At 43.1% G+C, this 13,129-nt stretch overlaps 1 protein-coding gene across 1 annotated transcript in view; it reads left to right on the top strand.

Annotated features, from left to right (window-relative positions):
* The window catches only part of TMEM132B (transmembrane protein 132B), a 589,472-nt gene that overhangs the window by 435,288 nt on the left and 141,055 nt on the right, over positions 1 to 13,129 (top strand). The window lies entirely within an intron of this gene.

Below are 13,129 nucleotides of genomic sequence, written 5' to 3' on the forward strand. Positions count from 1 at the left end.
TCTAGTGGATAGAGCAAGACCCTGAGAGGAGGATCTGGGTTCTAATCCCAGTTTTGCCACTTGTCTGCTGTGTGATCTAGGATAAGTAGCTTAACTTCTCTGTGCCTCGGTTACCTCATCTGTAAAATAAGTACTAATACTGTAAGCTCCATGTGGGGCATGCACTGTGCCAGTGCTTAGAACAGTGCCAGACATATAGTAAGCACTTAACAAATACCATAAAGAAAGGGGTGAACTGTTCTGAAGAAACAGTTGGAAAAAGAAGTGATCAACAGGTGTTGAGGCAAGGACAGAGCCTTCATACGTGAATTGTTTTTTGTTGAGAATTCCACATTCATCTTTCTCTCAACACAAATCCACTACTCCCCCTAAATCTCCTCTCTTTTTAACTTCTGATTCCTCTAAATCATTTCCTTACCCTCTACAGGGTAAGAGGAGGGTGACATGAATGTATTTATCTGTGCAACGGATTAAGTGGGAATATATCAATTTATTGAGCAGTTACTGTATGAAGAGCACTTTACTAACTTCTGGGAAAGTGCAATGCAGTAATATTGGTAGACATGTTCCCTACCCACCAGGAGCTTACTGTCTAGATGGGTAGACAGACATTAAAATAAATTATGGCTATGTATATGAGTACTGTGGGGCTAAGGGTGCAGTTAAAATAAGGTGCTTTAAGAGTTTGGATCCTAGTTCAAAGGTGACTCAGAAAGGAGGGGGGTAGGCTGAATGAGGGCTTAATTGGGGAAGGCCTCTTAGAGGAGATGTGATTTTAGTAAGGCTTTGAAGGTGGAGAGAGTCCTGTATGAAGGGGGAGGGAGTTCCAGGCCAAAGGGAGAATGTGGGAAAGGGGTCAGCTGCGAGATAGATGACAGCAAGATACAGTGAGTAGGTTGACATTAGAGCAGTGATGTGTACAGGCTCCATTGTAGTAGGAAATCAGGGAGGTAAGGGAGGTGGGGGTGAGCTGATTGAGTGCTTTAAAGCCATTAGTAAGGAGTTTCTGTTTGCTATGGAGGTGGATGGACAACCACTGGAGATTCTTGAGTTGTGGACAGACAGGGACCGAACATTTTTTAGAAAAATGATCTGGGCAGCGAAGTATGGTTTGGAGTCGGGAGAAGCAGGAGCCATGTAGGTCAATGAGGAGGTTGATGCAGTAAGTCAAGGGGGGATACAATGAAGCCAGGTCATTAAGGGTAAGAGATGGCCAGAGGAGCAGGGGGACAGGGTATTTGGGGAGGAGGTAAGCTGCTGAAACTGAGGTCACAGGTAAAGGGTGAGGAAATCAATAAGAATGGACAAGTATTGTTTTCAGGCTGAGTAAAGGGCAGAGTTAAAGGAGTTGTCGATGTAGCTGAGGTGAACAAGGTCTTCCCGGTGTCTGGATTCCTGCTAGCAGCACTCCACGACCCCAACACAGGAGCAGAGGAAACATCCTGTGGAGGTGATTCATAAGTGCAGGTTAGTGGTACGAGATCGACCAGCATTATGGGAATCTAAGGGCCGATGCAGTCTTCTAACGGGCCAATATGCTATTGTATTGCTTCAGACACTTGTCTGAACTATGAAATCCCTCTTAGAGATTTCCATTTGAGAAATTATCATCAAGAACGTCCTAAAGCCAAGCTGATTCCATAATCCAACCTCACTGGGCACCGCTCTTTTTGAATACTCGTAGACGTTGGATCCTGATTTTGCCGACCCACCCAATTTTCCCTTTCCCTATCTTCCAGAGCATTTGGTGTTTTCTGGACCAGTCGGTCCCTTTTGTGTAAAAAGGCTGTGAGCTCACCAAGTTTAAATTCTTCGTTTGCTGCCCAGGAGTACTTAAGCACAGGGCTCTTACACATCTCTAGAAGTTGGATCATGGACACCAGCCCCATTTCAGCCCCATTTATGAGAAACAGCGTGGCTCAGTGGAAAGAGCCCGGGCTTTGGAGTCAGAGGTCATGGGTTCAAATCCCAGCTCCGCCAATTGTCAGCTGTGTGATTTTGGGCAAGTCACTTAACTTCTCTGGGCCTCACTTACCTCATCTGTAAAATGGGGATTAAGACTGTGAGCCCCCGTGGGACAACCTGATCACTTTGTAACCTCCCCAGAGCTTAGAACAGTGCTTTGCACATAGTAAGCGCTTAATAAATGCTATCATTATTATTTCAGGGGGCTGGCATCTTTGGGAGTGCATGTATGTGTGAGAAGGAGTGAGTGTGATCTTGGGTATGAGGGGATGGATATGTCTGGGGGAGCGAATGAATGAATGAATGTGTACAATTGTGCGGAAAGGCGGGAAAGGAAATGAAACTAAGGCAGTAAAGTAGAAAGAAACAGGGAAGGAATAGGAGAAAAACTACTATAAATAGTGCTTCCAATTATTTAAAAAAATTATACCATCAGTAACAATAATGATATAGGCATAAGTCTTTGGCATCCTAACAAAGGAAGGCATAACTAAATTTTAGGGAGGCTTGAAGTGAATGTCTAATCAATATCCTATTAACTATCTGGTGAATTGGGAATGTAGAGGTATCTATTATCAAGCAGGAGTTTGGCCAGGTTGTGAACATGTCACTCTAATTTTGCATTGAGTTGAATTATACATGCCCTTTGAAGTGAAACTCTCCGTCTAAATTGCCATACCACTGCGGGACATTCAAATGTTTAAGTAAGCCAAGCATGACTTCATCATGTGCAGTTGTAATTCTTAGTACTACGTGGAAATCGGGTGGTCGTCTGCTTGCATCTTTTGGGCTTTCTAATTACTTTCTTTCAAATCATATGACCATCCTGCTAGAGAGTTTCATTACCACCGACTCTATGTTTTGGCTTTTACTCTCATCCTACCATTGGTGGCTTCATATGGCAGCAACAAATTTTTGCTGATGACTGGGAAACTCATGTCAAGGCTAGATAGTTTTAGAGTTCTCTGCTCAGAAACAGTGTGGCCTAGTAGAAAGAGCGAAGGGCTGGGTTCAAATCACAGCTCTGCTAGAGTAACACCCTTGGGAAAGTCATTTACCTTCTTTGTGCCTCAGTTTCCTCACCTGTAAAATGGGGATTAAATCCAATTCTCCTTTAGACTGTGAGCCCCATGTGGGACAGAGACAGTGTCCTATCTGATTATCTGATATCTACCCCAGAGTTTAGCTTGAAACATAATAAATACTTGCAAATATGATTAATATCTAAATCCATATTATAACAGATGTTTAACACATGGCGTAATGGATAGAGCACACTCGTGGGAATCAGAGGGTCATGGGTTCTAATCCTGGCTCTGTCACTTAGCTGGGTGACCTTGGGCAAGTCACTTCACTTCTCTGTGTTACCTCATCTGTCAAATGGGGATTGAGACTGTGAGCCCCACTTGGGACAGGGACTGAGTCCAACCCGACTTGCTGGTGTCCACCCCAGTGCTTAGTACAGTGCCTGGCATATGGTAAGCGCTTAACAAACCATTATTGTTATTTAATCCTCCCCTGAGGCTCCGTGGGTCTGTGTCTTCCCCTTCTTTAGCACCTGATGATTTGGTCAATTACTTGGTTTACAGAGAAGCAGCGTGGCTCAGTGAAAAGAGCACGGGCTTTGGAGTCAGAGGTTATGGATTCAAATCCTGGCTCCTCCATTCATCAGCTGTGTGACTTTGGGCAAGTCACTTCGCTTCTCTGGGCCTCAGTTACCTCATCTGTAAAATGGGGATTAAGACTGCGAGCCCCACATAGGACAACCTGATCACCTTGTATCCTCCCCAGCGCTTAGAACAGTGCTTTGCACATAGTAAGCACTTAACAAATGCCATTATTATTGTTGTTATTATTACAAAATTGAAACCATCAGGTGTGATGTCCCCAAAATTGCTGCAACTCTCTAACTCCTTTCAACCTCTTCATTCACTCTCTCATCCTTTTCCATCATCTCTCAAGAGGAGATCTGCCTACTTGCTTTCCAAATCCGCCCTTCCACCTGAGCTACCTGCCCATCCCGTCTCACCTTCCAAAAACTCTTACACCCACCCCTTCTTCCTTGGTCATGGGTTCTAATTCTGACTCTGCCACTTGTCTGCTGAGTATCCCTGGGCAAGTCACTTCACTTCTCTGTACCTCAGTTACCATATCTGTAAAATGGGGATTGAGACTGTGAGTCCCACCAGTGACTGGAACTGTATCCAACTTGATTTGTTTGTATTCATCCCAGCGCTTAGTAGTGCCTGGTATATAGTAAGCTCTTGACAGATGCCGTCATCATCATCATCATCATCATCATCATTGTTCTCTGACCACCATTTTCTATCACTCACATGGCTCCTTCCCCTCTGCCTTAAAATATCCCACTCCTCTCCCAAGTAGGCAGAATCAGTAGAGTTGTACATTGAAATCCATAGAGGTGAGTTGTCAGGACCTGCACATTTACCACCTTTTGGCTGATGAGTTTCTCAGGTCACAATCTGATTTCTCAGGTTTCTCCACAATCAAAGCAAAGCCTGAAGCTTGGTTTGCCAGGAAGTTTGGAAGGCTCAGTGAATTGGAGCTTGAGGTGGATTTGGGGGCTTGCCTTTGCCCAAGTCCCATTAATTCATGACTCCAACATCTCATGTCAGCTGTGGCAGCCCACCATTTCTTGGCACATTCCCTCCTATTCCAGGTGCCGATTGGATCCGTGCTTTAGTTTTTCATAAGAAGGCTAAGGGCTCAATAAACCTTGTCAATTATTATGTGGCTCCTTCCTCAAAGTCATGTTTTTTTCCCTTCTAAGCAAAATCTCCAGCCATCCATCTTGTTTAACGATTCTTCTGTGACTCATTCCTAACCTCTTTCTTTTTACCTGGAATTCTGTTTCCTCCCACTCAGCTTTTCCTAACCATAGCCCTCCATTTTATTATTATTATTATTATAGTTAAGTTCTTACTATTTGTCAAGCACTGTTCTTGACACAGTTTAATTAGGTTGGACACAGTCTTTGTTCCACATAGAGCTCACAGTTTTGCAGATGAAGAAACTGAGGCCCAGAGAAGTATAATGACATGCTCAAGATCACCCAGCAGACAAGAATTAGAGGCAGAGGAAGAATGAGAAGCCAGGTTCTCTGACTCGCAGGCCACACTGCTCCTCCCATCCCTTAAAACCCTTCTAAACAAATATGGAGCATTTCCACTTTTCATGCCACCTCTTTAGTCACGTCCATACCCAGGTACCTCTCTGATCTTTTGTTACTGATTTACTTATCCACTTAGATTAATTATTTCTATTTCTATTTTCAAGGAGAGTAATTGTGGCTTTTACTGCTTCTGCATTTCTCTAGTGCCTAGAATTGTGCTCTGCATATAGTGCTCAATAAAAGCAGCGTTGTCTAGTGGATGGAGCACAGGCCTTGGAGGCCTTGGAGTCAGAAGGACCTGCATTCTAATTCTGGCTCTGCTACTTGTCTGCTGTGTGACCTTCACTTCTCTGTGCCTCATTACCTCATCTGTATAATATGAATTAAGTGTGTGAGCTCTATGTGGGAAATGGACTGTGTCCAATCTGGTTATTTCATATCTACCCCAGTGCTTAGTACAGTACCTGACACATAGTAAGTGTTTAACAAATACCATTGGGGGAAAAAACGATTAGGATTAGTTGAGGAAAGTTGTTAGTGGCAGAATTAACAAATCTTATACTAACCAACTGAACTGCTCCTCATTTATTTCTAAACAGGCTTCCGGCATGTAACCATTACTTTTTTACTGAACTACCAAATTAGAAAAGTATGCTCTGTATAGACATTTATAATCGATTTTAACCATTACACTTTGATATTCCAGCACTATTTGGATAGCATTGGTGTGTGGTAACTTTGCATATTAGCAATGTGAGTAAGTCAGCTGGTTGGCAGTTTTAATTGGGAAATTATATTGAATTTCTCTTTGGAAAGCCCATAAAATTCTGTGTAAATATTGAATATATTTAATTTTTCTCCAGCTAGAGAGGCCGTGAACATGGAGAATGATATGTATATTAATCCTGATCTGTGGACAAACATCTTGCTCTCTCAAATGCTGACTTAAACATTCCCAAAGTGTGAAGACCTAACGATCAAATCAGTGATGTTTACTGAGCATTTTCTGAGTGAAGAGCACCGTACTAAGCACTTGGGAAAGTACAGTACATTGGAATTGGTAGACACTATCCTTGCCCACAAGAAATTTACCATCTAGAGGAGGAGAGGGACATTAAAATAAATTAGATAGGGGAAATGGGCGTGTATAAGGATTTGTATGTAAATGCTGTGAGGCTGGGGTGACTATCAAGTGTTTAGGGGGTAAAAATCGGAATGCATAGGTGACACAGAAAGGGGACTGAATAGGGGAAATGAAGGCTTAGTCAGGGAAGACCTCTTGGAGGACAAACAAATTTAAGGGAGGCTTTGAAGATGAGAAGAGTGGTGGTCTGTCAGATATAAAGGATCAGGAAATTCCAAGCCAGAGGTAGGACGTGGCCAGCAATTGGACAGAAACCATGGAGCAGTAGATGAAAATTATCCCATAAAATAAAAAGATCATTCCCTTATTGCTGCCATTGTGATGCGGCTTTTTTTTTTCAGTTTATTATCGTTGAGGACCTGTAGAGTTGTCCCCCTTCTCCCCACTCAGTTTTCCTTTCTATTATTTCATCTCTCTCTGAGTGATTTCGACTTTAGTTTCTTTGGCTAATGGAGAGGAAATGTGCTACATTTTCCTTTCCTGCTTGGGCGGGGTCTTGGGTGGAGAAGTGGATGGTAGGCAACATTCATTCATTCATTCGATCATATTTATTGAGTGCTTACTGTGTGCAGAGCATGTCCTAAGCACTCGGAAGGTACAGTTCAGCAGTAGAGACATTTCCTGCTCACCCCAGGCTTACAGTCTAGAAGGGGGAAGGTGGACATCAAAACAAATAAATAGGCATCAATATAAATAAATAGCATTATAGATATGCACCTCAAAACAAGTAAACAGGCATCTATATAAAGAAATGGAATTATAGATATGCACAAAAATACATATGTGTTGTGGGACGGGTAGGGAAGAGCAAAGAGAGTGAGTCGAGGTGACGCAGAAGGGAGGGGGAGCTGAGGAAAATGGGGGCTTGTGTCTGTAGCCCTCCTGCTTAAGGCAGTGGACTATAAGTTTGGGCTGAATTAAAAGCACCAAAGAATGGGCTTTTAATATTTTTGTTAGTGAAATAGTCGTTTGGGAAATAGTCCCAATCAGTCTGGTTATTCAACCATATGAGGAATGTCAGCTACAAAACAAATTAGACATACAGCTACAGCTCACTCGATTATTTAGGGGCTACTGATTCAGTCTGTAGATTACTCAGGGTCTCGAATGCTGTTCTGATACTTCATTAGTGTTCGAGTTGTAAAACTTTGAAGTCATAATAAAAAGTATATGTAAGTAATAATTAAAAATAGGTATCTTTAAGGCTCTCTAAAGTATAAGTATGTTCTTTTTAGTCAAACAATAATTAGAAATGGATGTGATTATTTAGATGTGCTCCAGATTTGACAGTCTCATGATGAGACTGGTAAAGCAGATCACGAGATTGGTTCAGTCTAGATCTCCCCCGCCCTCCCTTCCCTTCCAGGGTTATTTGGAATATTCTGCAGGGTGCTACCTCTGGCAAATAGGTTGGGAAGCTCCATCCTTCTGACCTCTTCTAAGGGCTGAGCAGGAGAAGCTTGGCCATTTTTAGAATTGATTGATTGTGGAGGAGCTGGCCTGATTCCTACCCTCGGGGACCCCATGAGAACCATTGCTTATGATAAATTTTTTCTCTCTCTCTCAAGAGGTAAGGATATGAAGGCAAGGAAAGTTAATGTGGGTTACTCTGGTCATGAGCCTAATCACAGTAATGTCCCAAACAGTCAAGTCTATCCTGCCTTATGGTCTACCAGACAGACTGACTTCTAGGTGGGCGATCAGGTATAGCTTCTCTCGACTGTAAGTTCCTTGTGGACAGGAATCTCGTCTACCGACTCCATTGCATTATACTTTTCCAAATGCTTAGTAGAGTGCTCTGCACCCAGTAAGGGCTCAATAAATATCACTAATTGATTGATGATAGCCAGCACTGATTGCCTGGAGGCTTTCTTTTTTTTAATGGCATTTATAAAGCGCTTACTATGTGCAAAGCACTGTTCTAAGCGCTGGGGAGGTTACAAGGTGATCAGGTTGTCCCACGGCGGGCTCACAGTCTTCATCCCCATTTTACAGGTGAGGGAACCGAGGCCCAGAGAAGTTAAGTGACTTGCCCAGTCACACAGCTGACAATTGGCGGAGTCAGGATTTTAACCCATGACCTCTGACTCCAAAGCCCAGGCTCTTTCCACTGAGACATGCTGCTTCTCCATCTGTTGATCAGAATTTCTCCCAGGGTATGATGGACAGGAATTCCCTGGATAGTCCAAGAAGACAGCCCCTTACCTATCAGTGGGATCCTAATGGAAATGGCTGGAGTCTTGTAAAACACAGTGCCAAACAATCATATCTATCCATCGTCCACCTTGGTGCCATTGGATTCTCAGCAAAACAAATCAGAACAAATTTTTTGACACCCCCAACCCCCACCCCCAGAATTCGCACCCAGGCTGAATTCACACTCTCCCTTGTCCCCCCTACACCACCATTCTCGGGGTCTAAAAGCCAACAGAAGTTTTGAATTCCAAAGGATTTCTGTGGCATTCAACCCTCAGCCTTCTGGTCAATTCAGCTGTGAAAGTCCACAGTAGCCCCAGGAGGGAAAGTCTTAAAATATATCTTACTTTGGAAACATAGTCATTTTTTGGGAAAATGTCCAATCCCCAGCCAAATCGACCTAGCCATGAAAGCTGGAGAATGCCCAGTAAGAGCAATCAGCCCTCATTGCAAGAAGAGGACTGCATTTAGCCAAGATACCACCCTTTCTGTGACATGATGTGGAAGCCTCGGTTCCCTAATAGTATCTATCCTAGCCAAGGCATCCTGGGACAAATTAGCTTAGCATGCCTGGAGGGAAATCACAGATTGGGTATGTGGTCTACCCCATGAAACAACTAGTGAACCAGCAGGGCAACTCCCTCCAAAATGAGAATTCATAGATAGAAATCTTCCCATAATCTATATAACAGTAATTTCATATCACTGAGTGGTTGAACATCACGTCAAGATCAACTGTTCTGGAAAACATTCCCAGGCCCTCCACCCTTTAGAGACCCCACACTCAGTGTTTACTTGCTTCCCTCAAGTTTTTTTTTATTGTGGTAGTAATAGAGGTAATGGAGTTTATCGAATGCCCAATTGGTGCAATGCACTGTACTGTGCACATGGGAAATACAAAAGAAAGAAGTGATGCATTTCTTGCCCAATAGAAGCTTATAGTATAATGGAAGAGACAGAAATAAAAGTGCTATAGAAGATAGCATAATCAGAATCAATAATATAATATTCAATTGATTATTGAGAAGTATCATGGCCTAGTAGATTAAGCATGGGCCTGGGAGACAGAAGGACCTGTGTTCTAATCCTGGCTCCTCCACTGGGAAAGTTACTTAAATTATCTGTGCCTCAGTTGCCTATCTGTAAAATGGAGTTTAAGACTGTGAGCCCCATGTGAGACATGGACTTTGTCCAAACCAATTAACTTGTATCTACCCCAGCGCTTAGTATGGAGCCTGGCACATAGTAAGGGCTTAACAAATACAATAAAAAATATACCTATACAGAAGACCTGATGAGGGATATAAATAAATACAAGAGTGCTGGAGATGGCTATGAGTTCTTCTCTTTGGTTAGTGAATCAGTGGCATTTATTGAGCATCTATTGAATGCTGAGCACTGCACTAAGCACTTGGGAGAGGGCAGCTGACTCAAAAGGCATAGTTCCTGGCACCTGAGGATTTACAATCCAATGGAGGAAACAGGTTGATGGAAAATATTCGATATAGTTGGAGCAAGAGGAAGAAAAAGCGTGTCCTGTGAAATATCAAGAGTTGAGAAGTATAAAGTAGATAAAAAAATAAGTGAATTTAAGGTTGAAGTGGATATATGGTAGTGCTGAAGATGGCTTCAAATATATAAGTACTAAGGGTGGCTGTTGGGCTGATTCATCTTGGGGTGGTAAGAATGAATTGGAGAAAACTTCCTGGAGAAGGTGAGATCTTAGGAGAGCTTTGAATATGGGAAAGTTTAATCTGGTGGCATTAAAAGGAGAGAGATTTACATCCAGGGAAATAGAATTGATTGGGGAAGCCTTCTTGGAGAAATTTAGATTGTGGGGGAGGTTAAATATAGGTATAACTGTAGTCTGGTGGAGTTTGAAAGCAGGAGACAGCCTGTACAAGAGTTTGGAGGCAGGGGAGTCAAAAATGTCGTCCAGCGACTTGCTTTGATTGCAGATTGCAAGCTTCACTTGCTGATTTGTAGATTCTGCCACATGGGTACTGATTCTTGGACGTTTGGTTCACATTTTAGCCTGTGACTCAAGCATTAGATTTTCTGTGCAGTTTCATCATAACATAATGTAGCTTTACACACCATCTCCTAATTAGTTCTAGTTTATAGAATAAAATGACCAGTGGTGATCGTCAGGGTACAGAAGCATCCTCTAGGGAGCTGAGGGCTAAACTCGTACCTCCCAACATTTACCTCCTAAACCGATGGCAGTTCATTCAGTCTTAGCTTCAAAATTCACAAGAGAGACACACGGGCATTTTTGAACTTTTGCGTGTGTTTTCACTCGTGCCTTGAGAAACACCGAGTGAAACAGTGGTGGAATTGGGAATGAAACCCAGGGCTAAAGCTCTATCTGCCAAATGAGACCATCTCCCCATCTAAAAACTTGTTGCAGTCAGGAACTTTTCTACCAATTCTGTTGTAGTGTACTCTCCCAAGCGCTTAGTGCAGTGCTCTACACCCAGTGAGCACTCAATAAGTATCAGTGATTGACTGACTGATCGTTTTAAGATAACTTTTTAGGCTGTTCCAGTGGTCTGTTCAGCAGCGTGGCTCAGTGGAAAGAGCACGGACTTTGGAGTCAGAGGTCATGGGTTCAAATCCCAGCTCTGCCCCTTGTCAGCTGTGTAACTTTGGGCAAGTCACTTCTCTGTGCCTCAGTTCCCTCATCTGTAAAATGGGGATTAAGACCGTGAGCCCCCCATGGGACAACCTGATCATCTTGTAACCTCCCCAGCACTTAGAATCAATCAATCAATCAATCAATCAATCAATCGTATTTATTGAGCGCTTACTATGTGCAGAGCACTGTACTAAGCGCTTGGGAAGTACAAATTGGCAACACATAGAGAAAGTCCCTACCCAACAGTGGGCTCACAGTCTAAAAGGGGGAGACAGAGAACAGAACCAAACATACCAACAAAATAAAATAAATAGGATAGCAATGTACAAGTAAAATAAATAAATAAATAAATAAATAGGGTAATAAATATGTACAACCATATATACATATATACAGGTGCTGTGGGGAAGGGAAGGAGGTAAGATGGGGGGATGGAGAGGGGGACGAGGGGGAGAGGAAGGAAGGGGCTCAGTCTGGGAAGGCCTCCTGGAGGAGGTGAGCTCTCAGCAGGGCCTTGAAGGGAGGAAGAGAGCTAGCTTGGCGGAGGGGCAGAGGGAGGGCATTCCAGGCCCGGGGGATGACGTGGGCCGGGGGTCGACGGCGGGACAGGCGAGAATGAGGTACAGTGAGGAGATTAGTGGTGGAGGAGCGGAGGTTGCGGGCTGGGCAGTAGAAGGAGAGAAGGGAGGTGAGGTAGGAGGGGGCGAGGTGATGGACAGCCTTGAAGCCCAGGGTGAGGAGTTTCTGCCTGATGCGCAGACTGATTGGTAGCCACTGGAGATTTTTGAGGAGGGGAGTAATATGCCCAGAGCGTTTCTGGACAAAGATAATCCGGGCAGCAGCATGAAGTATGGATTGAAGTGGAGAGAGACACGAGGATGGGAGATCAGAGCTTGAATGAGCAGGGTAGCAGCTTAAATGAGCAGGGTAGCAGAAGAGTGCTTTGCACATAGTAAGCACTTAATAAATGCTATCATTACTATTATTATTATTAGAAAACATCAGCATCTCAGTAACTGCTAGATGTGAAGAAAAATCCTGGAGCCAAAAATAAATACTTCTCCCTGCTCAGATGGAATCCTCAGAGGTAATTCTACATATGTGTGGTGAATTTGGAATTAGCTACATAGTTCTGTTGGGTCTGTGCATTCTTGCAAATCCTTGATTTTAATGTGATGTTCATAGTATTTCATTGTGGAAAGCGTCGTTAACGGTTACACAAAAATAAGGGAGTACAGAAACCTTAAAATGGCAGTGAAGGTAAAAATGTCTGCGATGGACCGTGTTTTCATTACTAAAAGGTGAAAGTCATAATGAGCTCATCTCGCCCCTGAATTGCTGTGCAGGTTAGGTGAGATAGGAGAGGATGTGTGGGGCAAAGGTGTCAGAAACTAGAAAATGGAAGGGATTGGTGTGTTTACAGTCCATTTGGCCCACATTATTCTCAGAGCGGAATTCACCTGCCTTTCAAAATATCGGAGAATCAAGCTGCTTATTATTCATTCATTCAATTGTACTTATTGAGCGCTTACTGTGTGCAGAGCACTGTACTAAGCGCTTGGGAAGTACAAGTTGGCAACATATAGAGACGGTCCCTACCCAACAACGGGCTCACAGTCTAGAAGGGGGAGCCAGACAACAAAACGAAACATGTGGACAGGTGGAAAGTCATCAGAACAAATAGAATTAAAGCTAAATTCATTCATTTATTCATTCAATCATATTTATTGAGCACTTACTGTGTGCAGAGCACTGTACTAAGCGCTTGGGAAGTACAAGTGGGCAACATATAGAGACGATCCCTACCCAACAACAGACTCACAGTCTAGAAGGACTGTGCACATCTAAATACTATAATAATAATAATTATTATTAATTAACTATAACTCTAATAATACTATTCTATTTTATTTTGTTAATATGTTTTGTTTTGTTGTCTGTCTCCCCCTTCTAGACTGTGAGCCCGCTGTTGGGTAGGGACCGTCTCTATATGTTGCCAACTTGTACTTCCCAAGCGCTTAGTACAGTGCTGTGCACAAAGTGCTCAATAAAT

The sequence above is a fragment of the Tachyglossus aculeatus genome, chromosome 21, assembly GCF_015852505.1.
Source record: "Tachyglossus aculeatus isolate mTacAcu1 chromosome 21, mTacAcu1.pri, whole genome shotgun sequence".
Lineage (NCBI taxonomy): Eukaryota > Metazoa > Chordata > Mammalia > Monotremata > Tachyglossidae > Tachyglossus > Tachyglossus aculeatus.